The 22,250-nt window shown below is 41.2% G+C and overlaps 1 protein-coding gene across 6 annotated transcripts in view; it reads right to left on the reverse strand.

The window, feature by feature from the left end:
- LOC140467299 (chemokine-like protein TAFA-5) overlaps nt 1–22,250 on the reverse strand; it is a 343,804-nt gene that overhangs the window by 67,665 nt on the left and 253,889 nt on the right. The gene's annotated exons all lie outside the window — the stretch shown is intronic.

Genomic DNA, 22,250 nt, shown 5'->3' on the forward strand with positions numbered 1-22,250 from the left:
GACTGAAGAATACCAGAAAGGTATTGATTGTCAGACATCTGGAATGGCTACCTAAAACTGAAAAAACCCACTACAAATCCAATGAAGAGTTGCACGTGTTTCCAGAACCCTCAGAAAATTGCACTGCCCTACACAAAACAGCTTTGCACCTGTAATACACGGTCCTTCTGCTGAGCACAATTGTTCCACATGGCTTTATTTCAAAGCTGCTGCTGGTAATGATATTCACCAGGTTACTGAGATAGCAAGGTTGTTTGTAGAGGTATGACAGGCATTGGCAGCTTACCAGAAACTGAAGTGAAACCTGAGGGCTAATTTTATCCAGCCCAAGGCTCCTTGCATAGGATGTGTGAAATGGGTGCACTATATGGCCTGAAAACAAGCAAAGTTACATTTCCTATCCCAATTTGTGAGATGAAAGACATAACTGCAAAATATGGCAATATATGTCTGTGCAGCAGTATACCAGAATAGTACTGAAAAATTGAAATCTACTTTTTATTAACTTTTTATTGGAAATTTGTATTTGAAGAGTTTAATAACAAATACCTCACAGAATTTTTTAACTCTTATCTCTGCCAATGAAGTTTGCAATTCAAACTTGAATGATGGAGCACCTTTCTCGAGCATATTATTAAATTAAAAATTAATATATACCTTGTACTGGACAAAATCAGCTTCACATCTTAAATAGGTGAAAGGTTTAAGGAGAGAGAAGGAGATCAATTGACATGTCTTTCCATCCTGTATTCATGAAGTCATGCAAAGCATTTTTTTCAGGAATTTCATCTTATTGATGCTTGAGTTCATCGACTGAAAAAAAATGAAGCTTGCATAGCACCAGGCAGAATTTGCCATAATACCAGAGTTTATAATCATGAGCTTGCACTCTGTGTATCTCATACCATATGCTGAATCGATTGATCTAATTCTGCTTCAGCGACAGCTGTAGTGGGTCACTGAGGCAATAAAAGCAATGTAATAGGAAGAAAGATAAAGGGACTATGAAATAACTCCACTGCTGGCATCCAGTCATCAAGTCACTCTTTATTTACTTGTGGAGAGTCCTTGACACTGATCCAGCTCTCTCAGAGCCAACTCTTAGAGTAAACAGCTTTCAGTCTGACACTCCTGTTCTTTTTTTTTCTTTTTTTCTTTTTTTTTCTTTTTTTTCTTTTTTTTTAATTATTTCTTTTTTTCTTTTTTTTTCTTTTAACCCCCACACTACCGCCTAACTGCGGTAGTGCTTATTTTTTCCCCAGCACCCATGGTGTGTGTGTGCAGGTGTGAGACACAGTGAAAAGACACAAAGTGCACGAATCTTTATTCAATTTCCACCACCAGGAAGATAGGAAAACACCCGAGTGGCCAGTGACAAGCACTGCCCTTCAAACCACAGGGCAATGCTGTGTGATCAAAACAGTGAAGGGAAGGGTAGGGACTAAATCAAAATAGAGTTGGAGGGAGAAATGACACTCCTGTTCTTATGTATTAACCAGAGCTCACTGATTGGACCAGATTAAAAGCACCAAACAGGGAACTCATACTCTATGTTGTCCACTTGACTGCCCTCGTTACAATCACTACATTCCTCCCCCTCTGGGGACATAGGCAGACTCTTTATTTTGTAGCTCCTCCTGGGGCGTTTTAGCACTGGATCAGGTTCCTCCAACTCTGCCTCTGATATGGGTGGGGTATCACATACAGTACCTCACCTCTTGTGCCTGGAGAATCTTGGAAGAAATTCATTCTTTTCTTCAGGCAGCAAAGGTGTCGAGGTGGTGACAGTACTTTGTCCATCCCAGATCATGAGGTATCTTCAATGCTTGACAGAGAGGGGGAGCTCATGGGTTCCAGAACAATTGATAAGGCTGTCAAGGAGCCGGGCATGTTTTTCTCCTGCACTGTTTGTGAGTTTGTAGCTTTTGTATGGTCCTCATGCTTTTTCAGGACCGTGACACCTTTTTACATCACAGAATCTGACCTCAAGTTGACCATTCCTCTTATCCATGCAAGGCCATCTCCAGGGTTCCTATACCTATACTTCATCCCCTGAAGAAAACTGTCTCTCTGACTTCAAAAGAGTCTTGTGTCCAGCATTGCATTCCTGATGCTGTTTAACCCTCCCCCTCCCATCAAGTGTGGGAAAATCAGATTTAACCTGGTGCAGTCTCCTCCCTATTAGCAACTCTGCTGGAGCTACCCATGTACTTGCATGAGGGTTCATCCTGTAATCAAATAGGAAACGGAACAATTTGGTGTCTAGTGAAGGTGTAGGCTGTTTCTTCAAACCTGCCTTCAAAGTTTGGACTGCTCTTTCTGCCAGACTATTGGATTGGTGGATAGTATGGAGCTGTCCATATACGATAAATACCATGTGACTTAAGAAGATATTTAAATTCCCTGCTGGTAAACAATGACCTGTTTTCTTGTGACTGACAATTCTGGGAGTCCGGGTATTGTGAAAAAATGGGTGCAGTTTTTCGATCGTCATTTGACCAAAGTACTCTTAGTACATCCAGCCTCTTTGAGTGGACATCCACAATGACAATCCACATTGAGCCCATGACAGGATCTGCATAAGTGAAACATGACAAGTCCAGGGTTCACCCAGAAATTCCCACAAAGGGGGAGCTGCTGGCAGTAATTTTTGGCAATAACCAATGTAATTATGTCTGCATCCAAACCTGGCCACCAGGCATAATTTCTTGCCAACATCTTCATTTTGGAAACCCTGGATGACTCTGGTGGAGTTCAGTCAGTATCTGGCAGTGACCTTTGCTTGGGCGAACCACCCTTGCTCCCCACAATAATATGCCGACCTCTACTGTGATTTGGTCTCTCCAGGTCCAAAAAGGTTTTAATTCTGGTTGTGATAGCCCTTAGGTTTCCCCCATCACCACCACCTGTCTCAGTTTTAATAGGACTAGATATTTCTGTGTCCAAAGTCTGATAGATCAGATTAGATTACTTCGGCCCAACAAGTTCATACCGACCCGCCAAAGCGCAACCCTACATTTACCCCTTACCTAATGCTACAGGCAATTTAGCATGGCCAATTCACCTGACCTGCACATCTTTGGACTGTGGGAGGAAACCGGAGCACCCGGAGGAAACCCATACAGACACGGGGAGAATGTGCAAACTCCACACAGTCAGTCGCCTGAGGTGGGAATTGAACCCGGGTCTCTGGCGCTGTGAGGCAGCAGTGCTGACCACTGTGCCACCGTGCCACCCACGGTGTCAGCTGTCAGTGGAAGTGTGTCCAGAAATTGAAAACCATTACGGATTCTGTCAGTGGTGGTGCCACCGACGGTGCATCTTCCAGCTGGAGGTGGACATAGCAAGGGTTTGTGGTTATTATGACAAATTTATGCCATTAGTGGAACTTCCTAATTCTAAAGATGACACCAAACCTTCCTTTTCTATCTGGGCATACTTACGCTCTGCATTAGTCAAAGTCCCGGATGCATACACTATTGGGCATAGGTGGCATAGGTGACCACTGGGCCACCTATGAGCGAGGCATGAGATGTCAATTCCAGACATCACTTGGGATTATAGTGTGCCAACACCTTAGAGGATGATAACTGTTTCTTTACTTCCCTGAAAGCTATAGGTTGGCTACGTGACCATTTCCAAGGCTGATCCTTTTTGTTTTAAAAGAGTTGATGCAAAGGTGCCAGGATGGAGACCAGGTTATGTACAAACTTGCCATAATAATTCACCAACCCAAGGAAAGACCTAAGATCCGGTACAGACATGGGAGCCAGGGCACCTTTGATCAGCCTCAGTTGAGCTTCCAACCATTGTAACCTGGGCTGTCAACTCTGTAGCCCAAGTAGATCACTTGGGGTGCCTGGAACAGAAAATTTTCCCTTTCAAGGTGTATACCCACCTGGGAGAAACATCGAAGAACTATGCCCAATTTCTCTATGTGCTCCTTGTTGGTCTTCCCTGTTATTAGCTTGTCATCTGGATAAATGGCAACCTGGACAAGACCTTCTAAAATGTTCTCCATCATCCACTGAAAAATTGCATATGCTGATGATACCCCAACTGGCAGTCTCATATATTGGTACAAACCCTTATGAATATTCATTGTAGCATACGTCTGGGAATCCTCATCTATCTGCAACTACAGTTACACATGGATCATGTACAGCTTCACAAAGGACAGCCCCACTGCTAGATTTGCTCCCTGTACCTCCTCCGTGACTTTCATTTCCCTGGCCCCCAACGCCTCATCTTCATCATGGACAACCCATCCTTGTATACATGCATCTGCCATGATAAGGGCTTCCAAGCACTCCACTTCTTACTTTCCCACTCACCCAACCAGTACTCTTCCACTGACACACTCATTTGATTGGCTGAACTGGTCCTCACCCTCAACAATTTCTCCTTCGAATCCTCCCACTTTCTCCAGACCAAAGGGGTAGCCATGGACAATCATTTGGGCCCCAGCTATGCCTGCCTCTTTGTCGGGTATGTGGAACAGTCTACCTTCCGCACCTGAACCGGCAGCACTCCCCACCTTTTAATTTGCTACATCAGTGACTGTATTGGCACCACCTCATGCTCCTATAGTGAGGTTGAACAGTTCATCAATTTCAAACACCTTCCACCCTGACCTCAAGTTCATCTGGACCATCTCAGACACCTCCCTTCCCTTCCTAGACCTCTCCATCTCCATTGCTAGCCAACAACTCAACATGGACATACATTTTAAACCTACATGCTCCCACAGCTATCCGGACTACACCTCCTTCCACACTGCCTCCTGTGAAAATGCTATCCCTTACTCCCAGTTCCTCTGCTGCATCTGCTCCCAGGAGAACCAATTTCACCATAGAATCAGCCAGATGGCCTCCTTATTCAGGGACCGCAATTTCCCCTTCCACGTAGTTAACAATGTCCTCTAGCACATCTGGATAAACAGCAACCTGGACAAGACCTTGTAAAATGTTCTCCATAATCCACTGAAAAATTGCATGCTGATGATACCCCAAATGGCAGTCTCATATATTGGTACAAATCCTTATGAATAATCATTGTAGCACATCTCCAGTTCCGATGCCTCCGCCGTTGAACCCCACTCCTTCAATTGCAACAAGGACAGAACGCCCCTGGTCCTCACCGTTCACCCACCAACATCCTACCAAGCCCACAGTCCTGTGGCTCAACCCTTCAACTCCCTCTCCCACTCTAAGGGCATGCAAGTCCTTGGCCTCCTCCATCGCCAAACTCTAGCCACCCAACGCCTGGAGGAGGAACGCCTCATTTTCCACCTTAACACCCTCCAACCACACGAGATCAATGTTGATTTCACCAGTTTCCTCATCTCCCTTCCCCCCACCTTATCCCAGATGCAAACCTCTAAATCAGCACCACTCTCTTGAATTGTCCTACCTGTCCATCTCCCTGCCCACCTAACTACTCCACCTTCCTCTCCAACTTACCATATCAATCCCCACCTTCATCTACCTATCGCGTTCCCAGCTGCCTACCCCCCAGCCCCACCACCTCCTATTTATCTTTCAGCCCCCTTTGGTCACCCCCTCATTCCTGATGAAGAGCTTATGCTTGAAACATTGACTCTCCTGTTCCTTGGATGCTGCCTAACCGGCGGTGTTTTTCCAGCACCATTTTGATGTATAAATCCTCCATCCAAGGGATTGGTTAATGATCCAGCTGCATAATTTGGTATACCATTTGTTTAAAATTCCCATAGAGGTGAGCTGATCCATCGGGTTTCACAATCAGTACAATGGTGCTGTCCATTCCACAAACTGAACTGCTTTGATGATTATTTTGCTCTCCAGCCTCCTGATTTCTGCCTCCACTTTTGACCGTAAGCCAAATGGCACTGGGAGGGTCAGGCAGAATTGTGGAATTGCTTCCTGGTCAACATGCAAGGTGGCACTGGCTCCTTTGTTAATCCCTCAAACAACCTCCAGATATTTAATTAGGACTTCATTCAGGCAGCCATTTTCTAATCAAGAAATGTTGAGCCAATCTGGCTGAATGGTTCTCAACTAATTTTCCAACATCACGCTTGGACCCAAGCTTTTAACTACGAGAATAGAATAGAATATAAAATAGAATAGACTTTATTGTCACATATAAGTAATGGGTTTAGTCAAAAGTTTATACATTGCCAATTACAGCCCAACTTAGAAATAAAAGTACCAAGGCACAGTTTCTTTTGTTACAGGTTTTGGATAAATCAGGAATAAAATGTCCAGCATGAAAGAAAATAGTTCAGTACGGTAGAACAAGCTGGCACTTAGTTTCCAGTCTGCACCGGGCCCTGGCTCCCCTGGCCACACTGGGAGGCTACAGCAGGAGGAGGCCTGAGAATATGTCCCGAGTGAAGCTATCCAATTGCCTTCACTCAAATGGTGTTCTCCAAGCCCAGTCAGACAGCGAGAGTGTCCACTTCGATTGGAATACCCTGCAATTCATATGCTCCACTTGCCACATTTTCCAATGATAAAGCCAGTTGCAGTGCCTGTTTGAAGTCCATTTGGACTTCAGCTAGTAGGCACTTTTGCATGGTTTTACATCATTAATCTCCTGTCATGACTACTGAAATAACTCCACAGAGGCCAATATCCCTTCACCAAGTCACCCTTTATTTATAAATGTCCTTGATACTGATCCAGCACTCTCAGAGTGAACAGGGTGTCTGACACTCCTGCTTTTTTTTCTTTTTCTATTTTTTCCCACCTAACTGCGGTAGTGCTTTTTTTTCCCCCCAGCACCCATGGTGTGTGTGTGCAGGTGTGAGACACAGTGAGAGACACAAAGTGCACGAATCTTTATTCAATTTCCCACCACCAGGAAGATAGGAAAACACCCGCGTGGCCAGTGACAAGCAGTGCCCTTCACAAAAGGCAATGCTGTGTGGACACTCCTGTTTTTTTTTCCTTCTCCTTCTGCAGGGATTCCTGCTACATTTTTTTTTTCTTAACCCCCACACTACCGCCTAAGTGCGGTAGTGCTTATTTTTATTCCCCAGCACCCATGGTGTGTGTGTGTGTAGATGTGAGACACAGTGAAAGACACAAAGTGCACAAATCTATATTCAATTTCCACCACCAGGAAGATAGGAAAACACCCGCGTGGCCAGTGACAAGCAGTGCCCTTCACAAAAGGCAATGCTGTGTGGACACTCCTGTTATCTATTAGGCAGCGTTCCCTGATTGGACCAGATTAATAGCCCCAATCAGGGAATTTATATTCAATGAGGTTCATCTGGGTGATCTTGTTGCACTCATTAAAGAGTGGATAACAACAGCAGCTCGATGGAAGGGTAAAAGATTAGCCTGGCAGAGCAATAGGATTTAACAGAGAAAACAGAATACTGACGTCTTTGCTTATGTATCTGATCTAAGATGATCACAAATTAAATTTACAGTGAACATGTTGAGAAGGGGAAGTTATTTGAAGTAATTTAAACTTAGCAGATTGTGAATTGACTAAATCTTAACAGAGATCAAAATGAAAATCAAATCCTTCCTCAGTCTTGGGACAGGCCCTCTATTGTTAAGTTCTGTGAGTTGCATTCTGTACCAGTGTTTATCCTACATAGTGTTCAACGCAATACAGGTGTTCATTTCTGAATAAAGAGACTCTTGGTATACTGACATGAGGTAGTTTGTTAAATATGGGAGTGGTAACTGACAGGATTTCCTGTACATCAGCATTATTTTAACTTTGATGCCAGTCAATGGAGAAAAACTTCACATTTCCAATCAAAGAATCATAAAACCAACTCGAAATATGTCTTGGTGTAATGGATATCATGGGATCAACTTAGAGTTCATATTTCATTCATCTTTAAACTTTTCTTATTTATATACTTCAATTTTTTTTTTACTTTCCATACCTATCCTTCAGTTAGCAATGACATTGAAGAAGTTTCAACAATTCACTAAATGCTGAGCAAAACCTAAACTCAAATAGTTTATACTTTATACTGGTACAGTTACATATCTGAGAGATATGATATTAAATTCATTCATTATTTGTCAAATTGAACTATTGCAATAGATCAAAATTCCACTTACAGAATTTATAATAAAATGATATTAATGTGTCAGTACCATGTGAGGTGATAGCTAGTATCACTATTGAATTGTGATATCATGTGGGAATCATGCAGACCACTTCTTTTAAGATGTCAAATCAACCAGGGTACCTAAAGTTTTTGTCTGCGAATTAAGAGAATGTCACGGAGTATACATTGTTTATGAAAGTAAACAGAGGCACAACTTTCTGCCTTTTTCTTGTCTGATTATTCTGGCTCATGAGTGACCAACAAATTAGATTCAGCATAAAACAGGCAGAAAATCAGCAAAGTAATTGTCATCTGTGCTGATTGCTATCAGGCCAAGACCTTTTCCACTTGGCTATCACCTGTATCAACCAGGTAGACCATAGACATGAATTGGGTGCCTCGGTGCAGCTCAGCACTCAGAGGCTGATCAACTGCATCCGATGTCAAGCTAGCCACTGTTGGACCCTGCTGGAGGATAGGCAAGAGGGGAACTATTAAGTAAGAAAACCTAACTTGTTAGCATCTAAAAGAGTTTGGTGTAGCCTGCTCCTGCTTCTCCAGGCTGAACAGAAATGCGACGATTGAAAACTCATTGCTTTTTGAGCAGCCTCAATCAACCCAATTAAAGATGGTGGGTAAGGCCAAACCAAACAAGCCAGACAGGCAGTGCAAAGTGTACATGTGTAGGTTCTGAATGTTTGTAGCTGAATTTTAATCAAAACCCTCCAAACTGCAAGGATGCCAATATTCATCCACAAAATGTATTCAAAAATCTGTTTCAGGCTAGTAGCCACATGCTTATAGATCACTGTTTTTACATTTGGCAGCCGCAAACATTTGAGCTCAAGAACAACATATGTTTAATATAGCACCTTTAATACAATGGAACATCGCAAGGTGCTATAGAAGCATTTGAAACAAAGTATGAGCCACATAGAAAACAGTAGGTCAGATTGACAAAAACTCAGACAGTGTCATAAGATTTTAAACAGTGCTTCAAGGTGGAAAGCAGGGTAGAGACTGGGACAGGTATATGGAGGTTATTCTAGAGATTGACGCTGGGGCAACTAAAGACTCAGCCATGAATGCTGGATAAATTAAAATGAAGAATGCACCAAGTGGTCAGAATTAGAAATTGCAAATACCTGCGGGGCTGGAGGATATTACAGAGATAGAAGGGGTCAAGGTCGTGAAAGGGTTTGAAAAGAGAGGATTTTAAATCAAGATATTGCTTGCCTGGGAGGCAATGTAGGCCAGTGAATAGAACGATGATCGGGCATTAAGGGACAGGCAGCAGAATTTTGAAACTGTGTGAGACTAGTTAGCGGTACATTGGAACAGTCACGTCTCGAGGTAACAAAGCCATGAAGGAGAGTTTCAGCATGAAATGAGAAGGGGTGAATGCTGTCAACTTGGAAATTGACATTTTTAGTGTTGGCATAAATATAAGGTTAGAAGCTCATGTCAGGATCATGTGACATAAAGGGTGTGAATAGACTGACTTAATCTCAGTATGTTGCCAATGAGAAGGATGGAGATGGTAGCTAGGGAACTGACTTTGGAGTTGGGCTGAAAAAAAGCCTTCAGTCTTCCTAATGTTAATGTGAAGAAATGTGTGCTCTCTATTGTATACTAGATATAGATTTGCATAATTTAACTTGAAATCTAACTTGAAATTCACAGTAATATCCTCCATGCAGAAAATGGGTGATACGATGTTGATTTTTTTTTACCTCAGCATATCTTAACTATGTTCAGTTTTAAATACATCCAGATCTGCATTTATTTCCATTTTACAAAAATACTGTATGCACAAACAATTGTAATGTGCATGCTTGAAGAGTTGAGGTTTAATTCTATAATTCACATGAATATATTCTTTAGTTGATTCCAAATATAAGAATAAAAATGTCAACTGTTCAGTGCCTATTTTTTCAATTGGATCGATACCCATCAAGGAGCATCAACTCCAAGCAATGCCATTGAATACAAAATGGTAGCCTAATGTTCTTCATGAACAACACCATAACAAAATAGCCTTGATCTGTCTCCCTCTCTGTCTTTGTTCATTGTTTTTTATTGTATGTTAGGTGTTGTATAACTGTATCTGAGTCTGAATAACTGATTCAGTAGAAGATTTTAGTGAATGTATTGTCAATGATGCAAGTGCAAGTGAGACAAACATTTGCAAAGGATTACAATCTTCTGTGACAATGTAGATAACAACTATGTATTACGCTTATTCATCTTCTTTGGACTTTTTTTTAGCTACAGACCCCGACTTATAGACATCTAAGTTATGAACGTGATCCTGTACAGGGGTGTAATTTTAAATATGCAACAAATGAATGTTTCTTGTACTTATGAATGACTTCTTATATTGTCTTGTATTGTGTTCCATTTGTGTACATACCAACTTGTGAACAGGGTCTCCAGAACAGAACCTGCTCACGGACTAGGGACTACCTGTATGTTAATTTCCTGCGCTCCTGCTCTTAAATTGTCACTGGTGCTAACAAATTGGAATTAAAATTGGCTAAACAGTAGGAGACAGAGAGTGATGGTAGAGGATTGTTGTTCAATGTGGAGTCCTGTGACCAGCAGTGTGCTGTAAGATTGGTGCTGGTCCACTATTGTTCATAATTTATATAAACGGCCTGGATGAGAATATAGGAGGCATGGTTCGTAAATTGGCAGATGATGCCAAGATTGGTGGTAAAGTGAACAGTGAAGAAGGTTGTCTGAGGATACAATGGAATCTTGATCAACTGGGCTGGTGGGCCAACTAATGGCAGTTGGAGTTTAATTTAGACATATCTGAGGTTTTGCATTTTGGGAAGACAAGCCAGGGCAGGACTTACACAATTAATGATCTGGCCCTGTGGAGTGTTGTTGAACAGAGAGACCTAGCGCTACATAGTTCCTTGAAAATGGCATCACAAGTAGATAGGTGGTGAAGATGACTTTTGGCACACTTGCCTTCATCAGTAGAAACATTGTGGACAGAAGTTGGGACATTAGGTTACGACTGTACAAGACATTGGTAAGGCCAATACTGCAGTAGTGAGTATAATTCTGATCGCCTGATATGGGAAACATGTTATTAAACTGGAAATGGATGTTACTGAGACTGGAAGTTCTGAATTATAAGGAAAGGCTGGATAGACTGGGACATTTTTTTTCCCTGGAGCTTAGGAGGCTGAGGTCTGACACTATAGAGGTTTATAAAATCATGAGAGGTAAAAAAAGCTGAATGGGACTTTCCCCCAGGGCAGGAGAGTCCAAAACTAGACAATTTAGATTTAAGATGAGATAGGAAACATTTAAAAGGGACCTGAAGAACATTTTCACACAGAGAATGGTGCATATATGGAACAAGCTGCCAAAGGAAGTGGTTGAAGTTCGTACAATTTCAACATTTAAAAAGATATTTGAACAGGTACACAAATAGGAAAGACTTAGAGGGATATGGGCCAAATGCAGACAAACGGGACCAGCTCAGTTTAGGAAACCTGGTCGGCAAATAGACCTGGTTACAAATAGACAGGAATTTGCTCACACAGCTGATGACGAAGAGTGAAATATATTTATAAATGTGAGAATTTATTTGCAATGTCACCCATGCCATCTATCTGCCCTCAGAAGATTTTCTTTCTTTGCTTTTCTCTACATTTCAGTACAGTCACAGGGTTCATAAGTGGAGAGGAGAGAGCTTGTCCTACAGTAGACTCCACTATTTTTGGAGTTCCGATTGGGTGACCTGGGGGTGATTATGTCTCGAGGGCCCAGACATGTTGAGTGTGTCCTGTCCAGAGGCAGGTTCACCCTCCTTCGAAGGTTAGGGCTTGGGCTAAGGGTGGCAAGCTGTGTGTAACTGGGAGACCCAGCCATCTCTGAAATATCTTGAGGGGAGATTTCTGGGGACATTATTGTGAACAATAAGCAGAAGTTGATGCAAAGACAGAGAATATGATGATAAGTTGGGCCGAAGGGCCTATTTCCATGCTGTATGACTCTAAGACTCTAACTGGTAGTTCTTTTTAATGTAAGATGTCTAACCACTTGATATAGCCTTCCTGTGCTGTTAAGATTTGTAGTTACTTTACAGAAATGACACTTCGGATGATTAACTAAAGATTAACAACTGGGAAAAAAAAAGAGGATGGCTGCACATAAGAAATAAGATTTTTGTCCACAAAGTGCATCTGCCATGATGATGTTCACAGCAAATTGGAAAGTAGTGGTTTTCTATGACAAGCAATGTGATTCATTGTGATGTGCAATATATTATTCGAACACTGATGATTAGAACGTGTGTGTAAGTTTCAAGATTATGGTTAGAAAGACCAAGTATTACATGACTATTTCTTGAGATTTAACTTGCTGTTATTTGATAAAAGCCAGTCAATCAAGCAAAGGCAAAAATTTCATAACATGAAGAAACAATATTTTAATTTTTTCATGGAGGACCTGTGTCTCAGATAGAAACAAGGTGATGACAAGATTACGATGAATCCTCGTGTGTGTTTAAATGCAATCAAATATTCATCTTTTACCCCAATCTACTGTACATCTTCAAAACTGTGCAATGTTACAGTAAGGATAACCATGTCTGTTTTCTCTGCAACCTTTTATAGCTTGGGCAGAACAACAGGAGTAACCACTGTGAAAGGGGTAGGTAACATGATATAAGAAGAGAGACAACACAGCAGGGAAAAAAAATTGAGGGAGAGGATCATGGAAAATCAGCGACACCATGGTTATGATATGGGTACAATGGACTATTATATTGAGTCTATTGGCTTGATATGCCTGCAGCTGATAGGATGGATTGAATGGCTAGTAAGATGGGAATTATGTACATTTGGGAGTTCACCAAGGATTAAAGGCTGAGCCTGAGACTCACTGTATGAAGCAGGACTGCAGTTTGTTTCTGCTGTGCTGCAAACAGTGAGTGGACAATGGAGCTGATCATAACTACCAGCACACCCCAGGGTAGGGGACAGTGTAGGTATTTCATTCTGTGACGGAGGGAGTTTCACGTTTGAGTGATATGAGGCTCTTCAAAAAGCAGCAGCATTGCACAGACACCCAGACAGTACACATTAAAGACCCATGTGAACTCAACAGGCTGCATGTGAACCTTATGCAATAACCTGCTGTTTGGAGGCTCTTAAAACTCTCAAGCACATCATGTAACATTGGGACTGAATGCTGGTAATGGCTGGGATACACAGACAATGGAATGCTACCTGGAAATATTTATTTTAGATCTCAAAGTTCATCTTCCAAGTTCTGTAGCATACACAAACTACAGGATTGCTCACTTCATACCTTGTCATAAAACCTCCTGTCGACCTCAGGATAGTGCCGCTCTGTATCTGCACTGCTATGGTTATAAACAGACAGACATTTGCTCACACAGCTGATGATGAACAGTGAAATATATTTATAAATGTGAGAATTTATTTGCAGTGTCACCCATGCCATCTATTTGCCCTCAGAAGATTTTCTTTCTTTCCTTTTCTCTACATTTCAGTACAGTCACAGGGTTCATAAGTGGAGAGTAGAGAACTTGCCCTACAGTAGAGCCCACTATTTTTGGAGTTCCGATTGGGTGACCTGGGGTGACTATGTCTCGAGGGCCCAGACATATTGAGTGTGTCCTGTCCAGATGCAGGTGCACCCTCCTTAGAAGGTTAGGGTTTGGGCTAAGGGTGGCAAGCTGTGTGTAAATGGAAGACCCAGCCATCTCTGGAATATCTTGAGAGGAGATTTCTGAGGGCCTTATTGCAAAGTTAATGCAAAGACAGAGAATATGATTTTACTGAAGCTATGTTAGCAGAACTGTCTCTACACTGGTGGGAGGGGTGGAGATAGAGGGAGAAGTGGTCTCCATTAGCCTCAGTTTGGGTTCAATCAAGAGCAAACTTGGAAGGCAAAGGGGTGGCTGCTGAAAGACATCCCCCAACCCTTGCCTCTGACATCCTTCTTCCCCCACAAAGTCAAAGTACAAAACACCTTCTCATGGATGGATCCTTGTAAACTAGGCTTCAACCGATGGTCTTTAGGACTCAGGAGCTTCCAACTTCTGAGTGGTCTGGTGAGTTGGTGTGGAGCTGAGCTTGGTTGTGAAGCTCTTAATAAGCTGATTGGATCTCGATCTGGCAAGCTCTCTCAGTGGCATGGGTGACGAGTCAACTGCCAGTGAAAAGGCCCAGCCTTAAATTTAGACTACACATTGGTGAACTGTAGCCCAAGGATGTTATGCAAATGGGTATTGTCAGTGAATGCATCCTCATACAATACCTCTTACCAGTGCACCATCAACTATTCACAATGCAGGTTAGCCACATCACTCACCCCACAGTACTGCTGAGTAATCAGGACTGTCACCCAATATTCTGGTGCAGTACCTTACTTTCACACACTTCCAATGTTGTCATCTACTGATCCTTCTAATGTCTCAGTCACATGACAGACACATCACCCCAACACAATGGACCACAAGGTGGCACATAATACAGTTACGGCAGAGAACCGACAGGGACCATTAATGCCTACATCGCCTGTGACTGGTGCCCTGTGTCATGTGACTACCTATGACAAAGTCCACTCTATCTGCCATTGCCAAGGACACTCAGGATGCTTTGGGACCTCTCTTACAAGCATCATCACCGTCAGCCTCCTGTCTGGTATATCCTACAAGCTTCAAGTGATGTGGCTTCAAGATGCTGGGAATTCTGCAGTAAGTAATTCACCTCTGGACTCTCCAGGGTCTGACCATCATTTTCTTTTTAATTCATTCACGGAATCAGGGCGTCACTGACTCGACCACCATTTGCTGCCCATTCCTATTTGCCCAGAGGGCAGTTAAGAAACAACCACATTGCTGTGGGTCTGGAGTCACATATAGGCAAGATCAGGTAAGGGCGGCAGTTTCCTTCTCTCAAGTAGATTAGTGAATTAGATAGACGTTTCTGACAATCAATAATGGATTCATGGTCATCATTAGACTCTTAATTCCAGACTTTTATTGTTAATTGAATTTAAATTCTGCCAACTTGTCATGGCAGGATTCGAACTCAGATCCCCAGAACATTTTCTGGGACTCTGTATTACCAATCCATTGACAATAACACTTGGCATTACCTCCCCACAAAGCACAATTCCGAAATGCGATTGGGTACTCTCCACCTCTCTATATGAGTACCGCTTCAAAAACATTCAAAAAAGTTGACAATATCCAAAACAAAGCAGCTCCCCTTGATTGGCAATCCATCTATCACCTTAAAATTTGCTCCTTCCATCACGAACACAGAGCAGCAGCAGTGTATACTACCTACAAGATACACTACAGCAACTTACCAAAGATCTTTAGACAGCGTCCTTCAAACCTGCAACCTCTGTCACTGAGGACAAGGGCAACAAAACATGGGAACACCACCAGTGATAAGCACCCCTCCATGGCACACACCATCCTGAGTTTGAATTATATTGTTCCTTCATTATATTGTTTCTGTGCCAAAATTCTCTAGCTCCCTTTCCAATACCACTGTGGGTACACCTACCTTTAAGAACAGTAACAGTTGAGAAAGACAGCTCACCACTAGCTTCAAATAAAAATAAAGCATGCGAAAGACTCATGAAATCAGCTAGCATTGATACCACAACCAGAAGCCTATTCCTGCTCCCAGCATCCACACCAGTACCACATTCCTCAAGAGATGACACCTGGAACATACTGGAAAAGCTTGGTATTGCAGTCTGTACCATTTTGTTGATTTTTGAGATTCCAAGGTGCTGACGCTAGTGATCTCTTGGAGCCCAATATCACTGTTTGAAGATTTGCATCAATTAACTCCTAAGAACACTTAATAACTTTGAATATGAAATAAATAGTATCATGCAGTTACTTACGTTTTCAGTATTTCTGATGAAATAATTTGTTTCTGTTCTAAACATTCTACTTAAAGCTAGGTCTCTCCCTATCAATCTGAAGCTGTTTAAATATGTTGAATCCAAGTGTTACATTCCTTGTCAACAGTTGGCTGCTTTCCTGCTCTGGATAAATGCTTGAACATGCTAAATACTAACTGCACACAACAAAATACAAAACCTTTCAAAAAGACCTTTGGCATTTTATGGAAATTTGGAATTTTTAAGAAGCAGGTGAAGTCAAGTACCCAAACTAAAGCATGAAATCTAACATTTCATAGATAATGTATGCCTTGTTCAATTATTACCACAAACGACACTTGCTAGTTTTTATTGTTTAACTTTGCAAATCTTAAGAAATAAGTTATAGATACAGAGTGCATTATGTCACTTGAACATTGAGATGATTGAAGCCTTTATTCAGACACAGCATAAGGAATACAAAGATAGCAGGATGCATGTCCTTTACTGACAGTGTTTGCCCTGAAGTTCAATCTTATTGCCTTAATGCATCCATAATTTTTTTCACTACCTCTCAAACATAACCATTGCCTAACAAAGTGTGCATCATGTAGTCAACTTTGATCTTCATACACTGTCAGATTTGCTGCTGAATATGTTTCAAGATAGTTTATCTTAGAGCAGGACACATATGTAATGTATCTTTCACATAATATATTCTCTAAAGGGGGCTGGTTAATTCAGTTATCTAGATGGCTAGTCTGTGGATCAGAATAAAGCTAACACCATTAGGTTTCACAGAGTCATACAGCAGAGAAACATGCCCTTCGGCCCACCATGTCTATGCTGATCAACAAACACCACACTGCACTGATCCTATTTATCTGCAATTAGTCCATTGCCTACAATACCCTAGCATTTTCAGTACTTATTCAGATGCTTCTTAAATGTTATTAGAGTACCTGCTTCCACCACCTTCTCAAGCAGCAATGTTCCATATTTCTACCATTTTCTGGGTGAAAAAAAATTCCCAACTCCTCTGAACCACTTACTCCTCACCTTATACTTATGCCCTGTGGTCTTATACAAGTCTGCCATGGGGAAAAGATTCTCATGATCTACTCTGTTAATGCCTCATAACTTTGTAAACCTCAATCAGATGCCTCCTCTGCTTTAAGGATAATAAACCCAGCATGTCTGATCTCTTCTTATAACTGAGACTTTTCATCCCTGGCAACATCCGAGGGAGCCTTCTCTGCATTATTTCCAGTTCAAACATGTCTTTCCGATACTGTGGCAACCAGAACTGATAATAATATTCCATTTGTGGCTTAACCAATATTTTATAAAGTTGAAACAAGACTTTCTGGCTCCTATGTTCTAAGCCCGTGCTAGTAAGGCAAGCATCCCTTCCTCATCAGACTGTCTATACCTGTGCTAGCACCTTCAGGAACTATGGACGCATACACCAAGGTCCCTTTGCTCCTGAGAAAGCTTGTATGTCCTTCCCTTATCAGACTTCCCAAAATCCATCACCTTACAGTTATCAAAACTAAATTCCATCTGCCATTGCTCTGCCCAATTTATCAGCTGATCAGTAAATGTCAGCAGCCCCAGACCATCCCCCTCATTATCAACAATACCACCAATTTTCATATCATATGCAAACTTACTAATTTTACCTTCAACAATCACATCCAGGTCATTAATGTTCATAGCAAACAGCAAGGTTCTCAGCACCCAACATTCATCCCTATTCTGGACGTTCCCACTAGTAATACTATAGCAACTGGAGCTATCGAGTGCAAATCTAACTGATCCATGGCACAGTTTAGCTTCAGCACAACATATGAAAATCTGAAATCAAGTGATTTGCAACTAGTGCAATATCTCGTTTACTTAGTTTGATGTTGCCTTGTTCATGTGTGATAAACTAAATAACACATCCAAGTTCCCTTTTGCTTAAGCAGCTCTGTCCCATGGAGATGCCTATTTTGCTGCCAGTGCTTTTGTTTAATTGACATTTGAGATTAGATTACCTTCAGTATGGAAACAGGCCCTTCGGCCCAACAAATCCACACTGACCCATTCCCCTATCCTATATTTACCCCTGACCAATGCACCTAACACTATAGGCAATTTTGCATGACCAATTCACCTAACCTACACATCCTTATTTGTGGGAGGAAACTGGAGCACCCAGCAGGTCCCACATAGACACAGGAGAATGTGCAAATTCCACACAGACAGACACACCGAAGGCTGGAATTGAACCTGGGTCCCTGGTGCTGTGAGGTTGTAGTGCTCACCACTGAGCTACCATGCCACGTGAGGGCCACTTAATACCTGAACATCTTTCATACTGAACCTTATTTGACATTGGCTGCATTTTCTAAATCCTCAATCCTTCTTACCATTATTTGCACCTAAAGATAATGAGTCACTAATTATGAACATCATTGGCTCCTTCTTGCTTCATGAACATAAACACGGCTGATGTGGTATTAGTGGTACAATATGTGCTCAACTCATAGTCTTTTGCCTGTAATTTGCATTGAAGTCTGGTCCTTTCTTTGTACAGGAATTTATATCTGACATACCACATTTCCAAGGTTAAGCTTACCCAGCATCTACCAATGATGGACATTCTTCATTGCTTCATTCCTTTCTAAGAGAGAAAGTCAGGAGGAAGGAAAATTTTAATTCTCTCTTCAAAAAGGGAGACATAATGAATCAACTTGAATTATTTTAATTCAGTATTAAACACAATGCAAGATTACCCTAGTTTAGTAGAGATTGACATCAAATTGGCAGTTTCACACAAAGACTTCATAACAATAACTTTTACTGGAATTAAAAATAAATTCCACTACAGCAGTAAGGTATATTTTTCTGGAAGAATAGTAGAATGCTGCAGATGTCGAAAATCTGAAATAAAAGCAGAAAATTCTGGCAACCTTCAGCAGGTTGTGGCAGAATCAACAGACAGAAACAGAGGTTACGTACATTTCAGGTCTGTGACCTTGCTTTAGAAGTTTGTTTTTATATATACCTTTCTGAGGTGATGGTTAAGCCATACGGGGAGTCATGCTTTGCATCAATCATCATGGACTGCTGTACAATAGGGTGTAATGAACCCAGGTCAGCACTATAACACCATTATGTCAATTTCCAACATTATGGAAGGTGAGCAGAAGTAGAAATCAACAGGTTGTCCACCATTTTGAAATTATTATTCAACAAATGATTGAGCTTGTTAACAATACAATTATCTGCAAGTTTTTGTTATTTCTTCTGTTTTGTAGGTGTTGCATGTCAATAGGATTTGCAATGTTTTGCAGCAGCTCTGATGAGCTGGTGTGAGGGTGGAAGAGAAAGTTTGGTGCTGGGACTATGTCAGAGTTTCTTCTGTGAAGGAGGCTGGCAGTATCTATGCAATTTATCCATTTTTAAACATCTTCTTTGACCCTTTAATAGAAAATAAGGAAGCATCTGAGATCTGGGGGCCTTCATGACCAACTTCCTGCTAGCAGCGTTAACTGCTCTGCCATGTCTAAACTCTTAATATGGCACGAAGACCTCTTTTCACCTCTCATTTGCTGATTTCAATTGAGATGATGACTAATTGTCCGTCCAGTGCTTGCTTCAATGAGCTGAGACAATGAGGTGGGAGCAAACTGATCATTCACTTCCCTTCTACCTCTTTCACTTCATATGTCTAACTGAATGCTAAGTACTGCCATTAAATTCCAAAATTAATAGTAAATTTTTAGTAAATCTCCAGCGTTAGTAACTTCAAAGTTATAGATTACCGTATATGCTCATGTAAAAGTCAAATTTTTGAGTCCTTGTTAATGCAAAAAAGGAATGAACCTTTACATGGATAATGTTTTCAAGGGGCATAGTTTGATGATCACCAGCCACTAGAGAATCCTGCTAGTACTTCCTCACTCAGTTTCAAGTAGTCATAGATGGTGATGAAGTAGACTGATGCAAGAAGAAAGCTTAAGAATGGTATGTTTTTAATAATCATCTTTCTTTTAAGAATGGACTGTTCGTGACAATTTAATGATATTAGTTCAATTTGTGGGAAAGGTTAATACACTCGCAGCTGACACTGAATGTGCTATTTGTTCTAATCTAACTTCTGCCATTTCAATGTGTTATGGACCAGGCCATACTCCCTCAAAACATTTAATGAAAGTAGGCCAGACTCTAACTTTGCTTGTTGTTTTAAGCAGGTGTAAAGTGGATATTCCAGGAGTGATGCAGCTGGCCCAACCACTTAGTTTAAAAAAAAACAGAAATTATTTGCAAGATTAGCAAATGGAGCACAAATAAAGGAGAACAGAATGCAGGATAACTTAACCTATCTGAAACCTCAACAGATTACTCAACTAAATGATACTGTTCCAAATACTTGCGAAAAGCCCCAAGAACATCCCTCAGCACAAAAGGTAAAATCAAACACACGGTCTTACAGGAGAGATGTCAGGGAGAGGGAGGATCAATGTGGACATCCTTCTTTGGGTCCACAGCTTCACAACGAATGACTAACTTCAGTGAATAGCCAGACAGCTAAAGCCAAACCAAATTAAACCAAAAGAAAAAGCTGAACTGGCCATTCCTCTTTCATTGTACAACTTTTTCTTAACTTGAAAGCCTTTTTTTCAGGCAGTATCTGTTAGCTATAATCCAATTAACCCTAAAACCCTTCAAACTTACACCTTTCAAAATTGCTGCTTTTATGACGTCTCTAGAAAATGAAGTCAAGGACAGCATAACCTCGTTAAAGAAGCAACGTCATCATACCTCCCCCCCTTAAAACAAATGAACCATCAATATAAAAGATGGCTTCATTTGAAAACCCCTTTATCTTAAACTGTCAGTACACTACAACACACATACACATTACATTGACAATCATCGTGCATGTATTACTACATTTTGTTTCAGTCGGTTATACTCCTGCCACTGAACACAACCATTTCTCATTCAGATCTTGACAAGGCATTGGCAATTACATTTTCTCATCTTGCCGCATGCACAATTTTCAAATTGAATGGCTGTAACAGCAAGACCCACTTAAGTAGTTTTGAATTTTTGCCCTTAAATTTCTCCACAAACCTCAACGAGTTATGATCAGTGTATATGATTGGCTCGGATACATTACTGGTGATTAAACCTTGAAATGTTGTAACACCAATAACAAGCTCAAAGTCTCCTTCTCAACTGTTGAATATTTCTGCTGATGAATGTCCAATTTCCTGGAGAAATAGCTGAAAGGTCTTTCTATCTTCTTGTTGTTCTCCTGCTAGAGCACAGCACTGACACCCACATCACTTCCATTGATAGTTAACTTGAATGGCTTTGCGTAATTAGATGTGGCTAATACTGGGGGTAGTGGTTAACACAGCTTTCAGGCTGTCAAATGCCTTCTGACAGTCCGCTGTCCGCCTTTCTTTAGCAATTCAGTGAGTGGAGCAGTCACACTGCTAAATGTTGGTACAAATTTTTGATAAAATTCAGTCAATCCGAGGAATCATAGTACTGCTCTTTTTGTTGATGGTATGGGAAACCCCCTAATTATCTTTGTGTTTGCATTCCCTGGGGCTATTTGTCCATGTCCAGTAACATGACCCAGGAAGGTAACTTGGGCTTTGGCAAATTCACTTTTAGCCAGGTGTATCACCAAGCCTGTCTCTCGAAGTGGATTGAATAATTCTGGTAAATGTTGCAAATGTTTTCTTCTGTGTGATTAAAAATCACCACATCATCGATATATATGACACAATTGTGTAATCCGGCAATGACCTTATTGATTAGTCTCTGAAATATGGCTGGAACATTTTTCATACCAAATGGCATGACTTTAAACTGATACAGTCCATTTAGCATGACAAAAGCCGGAATTGTATTTGCTCTTTTGGACAAAGGTACCTGCCAGTATCCTCTGAGCAAGCCCAACTTAGAAATATAAGTTGCTTATCCCACCTTCTCAATGCAGTCTTCGAAACACGGAATCAAATGTGAATTAGACTTTGTAACTGTATTTACCTTGCGATAGTCTACACATAACAACTGGGTACCATGGTTTTGGTACCATTACTGTGGGTAACTCACTTCAACTATGTTACCTTGGAGCATTTTAATCTCCTTTTTAACCAATGCCAACTTTCGAGGGTTATGCCTAAACTGACGTTGCTTAATTGGAATACCATCTCCTATATCTACATCACTCATAATTAAGTTAGTACTTCCCAGCTTATTTCCAGATATCTCGCCA

The sequence above is a fragment of the Chiloscyllium punctatum genome, chromosome 45 (genome assembly GCF_047496795.1).
Source record: "Chiloscyllium punctatum isolate Juve2018m chromosome 45, sChiPun1.3, whole genome shotgun sequence".
Taxonomy (NCBI): domain Eukaryota; kingdom Metazoa; phylum Chordata; class Chondrichthyes; order Orectolobiformes; family Hemiscylliidae; genus Chiloscyllium; species Chiloscyllium punctatum.